This window comes from Camelus bactrianus, chromosome 9, assembly GCF_048773025.1.
Source record: "Camelus bactrianus isolate YW-2024 breed Bactrian camel chromosome 9, ASM4877302v1, whole genome shotgun sequence".
NCBI lineage: Eukaryota > Metazoa > Chordata > Mammalia > Artiodactyla > Camelidae > Camelus > Camelus bactrianus.
Window position 1 is genome coordinate 48,605,005 of NC_133547.1, and position 7,785 is coordinate 48,612,789.

The 7,785-nt window shown below is 38.1% G+C and overlaps 1 long non-coding RNA gene across 1 annotated transcript; it reads left to right on the plus strand.

The window, feature by feature from the left end:
• Positions 1–2,514: 2,514 nt before the first annotated feature.
• On the plus strand, positions 2,515–7,429 carry LOC123612433 (uncharacterized). Its single transcript, XR_006719674.2, has 3 exons — positions 2,515–2,623; positions 2,739–2,808; positions 5,018–7,429. It is a non-coding gene; the product is annotated as an uncharacterized LOC123612433 (long non-coding RNA).
• Positions 7,430–7,785: the final 356 nt, after the last annotated feature.

A 7,785-nucleotide genomic window follows, 5' to 3' on the forward strand; every position in this document is an offset into this window, starting at 1 on the left:
TTTGCATTAATGGAAACACTGCTAAGTGCTTTATGGATGTTGGTTATTTAACCAAACAACTAGTAAAGTTATTTAATATTAGGTCCCTACTTTGTTGTTGGAGAAAAAGCCTCAGAGAATAATTTTTCCAAGGTGGGAATGGGAATGGGAATGGGATTTGAGCTGAGGTTGAACTCTCAAACCTATGCTCTTAATCCTGATATGACTCTGTCTTAGCTAACTTAAAAAGCTCATGCTTTTGTTACATTTTTTACAACTCCACAGCTATTAAAAGAAAATTAGTATTATTTCTTGAAAGGATTTTGGGAGGAAGACCTAAGGATTGAATCCACACAATAGATGAAGGACTAGGATATAGATAAGGCAAAGAAACTGATGGTGCTATTAACAGAGACAGTGATAAAGTGAAATAAAAGGCAATCCTTGTGTATATGGGAGCCTAAGCTTGTAAAATCCTAATCTCTTACATTTGGAATAGCTTATCCATGTAACCTGATCTAATATCCCTTTCTCCCACTCAACAAGGACATGTCTTCTACCTTAGCCTCAAATGGTCATACAGCCTCTGCCGGAACAATTCCAGCAATGGGAAATTAAAAATGCAAATATTTTAACTAAGGGTACAACTATGTAGATCAGAGAAGCAGAGAGAGAAGAATGCACAGAGAAGAAAATTTTGAGCAAGAATCCCACCTTCTTTCCAATTCCTGTTTCTAGGCCCATAAACATTCCCACCCATGGATTCTATGAGCCTCCATTATTTGTTTATAATAACCCCCATGCCTAATTTTGCTTAGTTTCTGTTGGTAACAACCAAATAATAATAATAATAATAATAATAATAATAATAATAATAATAATAATAATAATAATAATATGCAGAGTCACCCTGGAGCAAACCTTTCTTTTTTTTAAATTTTATTTTATTGAGTTATAGTCAGTTTACAGTGCTGTGTCAACTTCCAGTGTAGAGCACAATTTTTCAGTTATACATGAACATACATATATTCATTGTCGCATTCCCTTTCACCGTGAGCTACCACAAGATCTTGTATATATTTCCCTTTGCTATACAGTATAATCTTGTTTATCTATTCTATATTTACCTGTCAGTATCTACAAATTTCAAACTCCCAGTCTGGCCCTTCCCACCCAACTCCTCCCTGGCAACCACAAGTTTGCACTCTATGTCTGAGTCTACCTCTCTTCTGTATTTATGTTCATTTGTCTGTTTCTTGTCTTTTTTTTTTTAGATTCCACAGATAAACGATAATAATAATAAGGAAATGCAGAGTCACCCTAGAGCAACCCTTTCTTGAAACAACAACATTCACACTCACATCTCTTACCTTTTTCCTCCTAGATGTTTCTGACACCCTTTAGACACACTGAAAAGAAGACAGTGTCTTCTTAGGTCACTGAGCAGCCATCAGAAGAAGGCCAGAGTTGTCTCTGTCTGAAACTGCCCAACACTTAGACCTCTGGAAACCTGAATTCTGAGTGACTTTTGCTTCTGACTTGACCAGCATCATCTCATTCACATGAAGATGTTGCCTTTGAGCTCCTGCCCTTTGGTCCTTTGGGCAATACAGGACTGGTTAATAATTGTGAACACTGTTATCAATACACGGAAGGCTCTCAACTCTTTTACATTGAATGAAAAAGGGGTATCAACAAATATTTGTTCAGAACTTTAGAACAGATAAAGCTTATGTACATTCTTTGTCTGTCTGAAATCTGACAACACCTCTGTGAAACGGGTCAAATTCAAGAATTTTGGAGCTTGTAGGCGTTGTACTGGGGTGGGGGGGGTAAACAGAAATTTTAATATCAAAGCTAACAGCAATTTTTCAAAACTTAAAGAAACCGAGTAAAGCACATATCTAAATCAACTTAAATTAAGCTACTAAAACAGAATGAGACTTTCCATTAAAGCAGAGTTAGAGGGGGTTGCAGAGATTTTACAAGTGAGATCAAAGGAAGCAATAGTTAGGCTCGTGTCCATTTATTTTTTAAACAATTCCTGAGTGCTAATTATATGCCAGACACTAAACTAGGTAATGAAGATGAATAAAAAGCAGTCCTAGTAACCCCTGGCCTATATCAACCCCCAGACCAAACACAGTCGCTTACGAGAAGAGGTCTGCAAGTAAATAGCAGTTCCTGTTTGAATTACATCATTGCAAAAACGGAAAACGCATTTCTCAGGAGGTGATGCTCTTGGCAGACAAAAAAAAAATAGACAGCCACTGTATCTGGGCTGATATCCAGCCATATGCACTAGTATGGCTGAAACGGTTATTTAAAAACTGAAACGCTTTCTTACAGAGTAGTAAAGAGAAGAGTCCCTGAGTAACCTCTCTTCAGCCTGCACCTCTACCTAACAGCGTCCAAACTATCCGGGCTCTGCCTCTGCAGGTCCCCCCAGATTAGGTTCTGATTGGTCAGTTTTCATGCCAGTCAGTCTCCAAAGCTCTAATTTCCAGGTGGCCATTGGCTTTCTGCAGGGAATCCCCGCCTCCCGCCCTGGAGCCCGTCCTGCGGCCGCGCCTCCAGTTAGCTGCTCCACGCAGGCCCTGACGTGGTTGGACCTCAGCAGGACGTACTGACGCCGTCTGTACTGGTGATTATTTTAAATTATCTTCCCTGACTGAAACTTCTCACGGTGCGAACTCCAAGAAGGCAGTAATTTGTCTTGTTCATTCTTTAGTGACAGACTACCTGTGTCTTCCACACAGGCGGTCCAGACGTTAAAGTGAAAGTAAAGATATGGGGGAGGAAGGAGGAAAAACGAACAAAGTGCGCATTGTAAGTAATGTCAAAGCCCCTGTTTAAAATAATGACTACCTTAGATACCCTGCTTCAGATATCGAGCCTTAGCAAAACTACTCGCTGCCTTCTGCAAGCTACCTCATGAAACTGCCTTTCATCCTGTGTGTCCAGTTTCCCTACTTAGTCAGGAAAGCCAGCCAGAGACCAGTCCCAGCTGGTCCATCCCTTGGAGTTCGGGATGGTGGGGATGTGAGGATAGTTGCAGTAGTTTTGATAGCACCTAAAATATGTTATTGAACTTAAAACAAAATTTTAACAGATTTCTTTCTTCCCCTATTAGCCTCCAAATCCTTTTAGAGCAGAAATGGTAGTGATTTTTTATTCCCCAGAGCCTAGTATCCTGTACCTGGAAACTAGCAAATGCTCAGTTAATGTTTATTGAATAAATAACTGAATTAATGGCATGCTTTTGGATTGAGACAATATTTCGTTGACTGTATACAGCACAATTCACAGTTGGTTCTGTGCTAAGTGAAGGCATATCCATCCTCATTCTCTTCATTCATCCAATTAGTCAACAAATATTTATTGTTCAGTTGGCCAGGAGTAGCTGGATTATACAAAGGTGAACAAAAGGAACATGCTGTTTGCTGGTAGAGGTTACGTTCTACCTGGCTCTGTCTCTCTCCCATTATCACCCAGTCCACCACCCCCATTGCTTTCCCTCAGTCTGGAATAATAAAAGCCTTGGGTGTTTGTTTTTTCCTGAGTGTCTACCCAAATTTTCCCTCAGACCTGCAGCCCCACTCCCTTTCTGTGGAGTCCAAGTTCATTGAGTTGTTCCTAGCAGCCATGACAATTTCCTGTCTTAGCTGCCACTGTGTCAACAACTTCCACTGTTGTTTGGATTCCTCCTCTTACAGCCCTTCAGCTCCTACTTCTTTATTCTTTTCTGCCCAAACCACTGTTTCAGAAATTAGTGAACAACTTTCTTTATAATCTTAAGAGTCGGATCTTTGTTATTACTAGTCTTTGTTATCCTTCCTTGTTAAAAGAAAAATACATGTATTGGCCTGATTTATTCAGCTCTACCTGCCAAAAAACCGAATCCAGTGTGATATTAAATGTGACAAAATAGGGCACAGCCTAACTTATTGCTCATTCTTTCTTGTGAATTTTCTACTTTCCAAAGACACAATTTTTGTTCATCAGTCTCTTGCAGTCATCTTCCCAGCGTCTTAGCCCATCCTCTCTCTCCATCACCGTCTGATATGGGACCTTTTTCTTCCTACTTTGTTAGGGAGTATGAGCCTCTGGTTCTGGAAATCTGAGTCAGACCCAGAGTTCTATGTGCCATTTCTTTAAGGAGGCTTACCTCAGAGACTTTAGGTAGATGATATTTATGTAACCCGTTGCTTCTTGAGACTATTAAAACAGCAGCTTTGAGTTGGAGCTTTAGAGGATCAAGACAACAATCCTTTCTTCCTCTTATAACTTGATAACAAATTGGAAAATAGACATAGAAGCCAAACAGAGAAATAACAATAATACTTTTACTACTGATCAAACTAAGTGGGGCACATGGATTTAGATCCGTGATGATCCAAAAGTCTTACGAACATTTTACCCCAAAATTAGGCAGAATTATCCATCAAGCTGGGAAACGGCAGGCCTTCTCCCAAGAGGCAGGTAGGCAGGCTCCTCACCACCCTGCAGAGACAAACTAAAATGTAACTGTACTGAGGCCAGCATCTTCTCAAAAATACTCACCTATTACTGGATATACCCCTACGCAAAGGAGGACCTAGGCCCTAAGGGGTGGGGAGATGGAACAGAAGGGATCTTAGCACCTTTGTTTCCTCCAGTTTGCTGGCTGGAGGTCATAGACTTCCATCTCTTCTCTTTCTGCCAGCTTTTAGCTGGGAAGAAGTTGTATCACAATATACTAGTTTGTGGAGGATTTGACTTTTTAAAATTTTGTCTGATACAATGCCTTTCTTACTAGTCTCCTCATTCTGACTGTGTGTTGTATATACCCCAGTTTATGAGAAGGTTTTTGCTCCAAAAGTAAAATTATTAGATTTTTATATTACTTCAGGGATAGAATGTATATTTTTGTTGATATCCATCATTTTTGTTGCCACAAATGGCAAAATCGCAGCTGAAATTACTACAACTGAGTTTGGGTTTTTAGCAAGTTGTATGTTGCTAACTTGATTTTTTTCAATATGCCCTATGAAAACAGATGGGAAATGCTGCTGAGAAAACCTGAAAATACCAATAGCACAGAAGCCTCAGTTGACTCTCTAAAGTGGTTCAACACTCTGGGAAGCAGATGTGTATGATGGATGATATTTAAGTGCTGTCAGAACTTTTATAAAATTTGTATAATTTCTAAACCACTTTTTTTGAAGAATGAACTAAAAAAGTCAAGAAGGTAGTTTGTATTTATCCAGATTAAATGGAATACAGATTCCATTTACCACAAATTGCACCACAGGCATTTTGTGTGTGTGTGTGTTTGTGTCTGTGTCTGTGTGTATAATGTAAAATCATGTAGCTCACTTTTTAAAACAGTTTGGCAGTTTCTCAAAAAGTTAAACGTCCATGTGGCCAGAAATTCCACTCCTATGTATCCACCAAAAAGAGTTAAAAACATATGTCTACTCAAAAGTGTGTACATGAATCTTTATGGCAGCATTGTTCGTAATGGCCAAAAATGCAAAAATTCCAAATGTTTATCAACTGGTTAAACAGAATGTGGTATTTCCCTACAGTGTATTTTCATCAATAAAAGTGAATGGATTACTGTGACATGGCTCAAAGTAAAGGAACCTCAAAAATGTTTGCTAAGTAAAAAAAGTAAACACAAAAGACTATATATTGTATGATTCCATTTATATGAAATGTCCAGGATAAGCAAATCTACAAAGACAGAAAGTAGATCAATGGTTGCCAGGGGCTGAGAGGAGGGAGAGCAGATGACGGGGATGGAAATGATGAGTGATAATGGCTATGGGGTTTTTTGTGGGAGTGATAAAAAGGTTCTGAAATTAGATAGCAGTGATGGTTACACAATTCTGGGAATATACTGAAAAAAAAAAACCTGAAATCAAAGAAGAACTAAGTAAATGGAGAGATATTTCATGCTCATGGATAGGAAGAGTCAATTGTCAAGTTGCCATTTCTTCCCAACTTGATCTACAAATTCAATACAATCTCAATCAACATATCAGCAAATTATTTTGTGGATATTGACAAATTGATTCTAAAGTTTATATGCAGAGGCAAAAGACCCAGAATACCCAACTGGAAGAACAAAGTCAGAGAACTGACATTACCTGAGTCATCAAGACAGTGTGACATTGGTAGATGAACAGATCAATGGAACAGGATAGCCTAAAAATAGGCCTACAAAATATAGTCAGCTGAATTTTTGCAAAGGAGCAAAAACAAATCAATGGAGAAAGGATAGTCTTTCCAACAAAAGGTGCTGAAACAACAGGACACCCACATGCAAAATAATCTAGATATAGAATTTTCACAAAAATTAACTCAAAATGGATCATAAACATAAATGTAAATGCAAAATTGTAAAACTACTAGAAGATAAGAGAATATAAGAGAAAATCTAGATTACCTTGATTTTGGTGATGATTTTTTACATACACATAGATATGAGCCATGAAAGGAAGAATTGATAGATTGAAATGCATTTTATTAAAAACTTCTGCTCTGTGAAAGGCACTATCAAGAGAATGAGAAGACAAACTACAAACTGAGAGAAAGTATTTGCAAAGTACGTATCTGATAAAGAACTGCTATCCAAAATACACAAAGAACACTTAGAACTCAATGATTTTTTTTAAAAGATTAAAAATAGGCAAAAGATCTGGACAGATACCTCACCAAGGAAGATATACAGACGGTAAATATGCATAGGAAAAGATGCTCAACATCATGTCAATAGTAACTGCAAAATATAACAAAGATGAGATACTACAACATCCCTATTAGAATGTCCATCTGCAAGCTGGAGATACAGGGAAGCCAGTGGTTTATTCCAGTCCGGGTCTGAAGGCCTGAGAACCAGAGCACTGATTGGTGTAAGGTTCAGCTCAAGCAGTTAGGCAGAGAGAGAGGATTCAACCTTCCTCTGTCTTTTTCTTCTATTCAGGCTTTCTATTCAGGCCGCAGGATGCCCAGAGATCTGTTTAAACATTATTTCTGGGTGTGTCTGTGAGGGTGTTTCTGAAAGAGATTAGCATTTGAATTGGTGAACTGAGTAAAGGTGATTGTTCTCCTCAGTGTGGGTGGGTGTAATATTGATTTATTACATTTTGTTTCTTCATTTACCTATGGATGGACACTTGGGTTGCTTCCACTTTTTGGCTACTGTGGATAATACTGCTATGAACATGGGTGCAAAATATTTCCTTGAGACCCTGCTTTCAGTTCTTTTGGGTATTGTATACCTAGAAGTGGAATTGCTGGATATACTCATTTTATTTTGAATTTTTTGAGGAGCCACCATACTGTTTTCCTTTGTGGCTGCACCATTTTGCATTCCCACTAGCAGTACACAAGGGTTCCAATTTTACCACATCTTTGCCAACACTGGTTATTTTCTGGGTTGTTTGTTTTTGATAGTAGCCATCCCAATGGGTGTAATCATATAGGCTTTTAAAATAATAATCTTTCTTGTTTTGGGTTTTTTAAAAATGTACTTGATAACAAATATTGTAGTCTTGTTTTAAAATAAATTTATTGTTACTAAAGCAAGCAAAAAACTACAATGAATTCATTGTTATTAAAACTTTAAAAAAACCCAAAATTAAAAAAAATTATAATTCAGATAAATCATTCCTTCCTGGAGGAATGATGAGTGAAAGGGATGAGAAAGAACAAGGAGTATTACTGTAAAGTGAGCCTGAATGGAAGTTTCTCCATCATGGAAAGATGAGCACTGTGGCAAAAGAACTTCTTCCTAGCATTATCTGGGTTTTTGCTCTC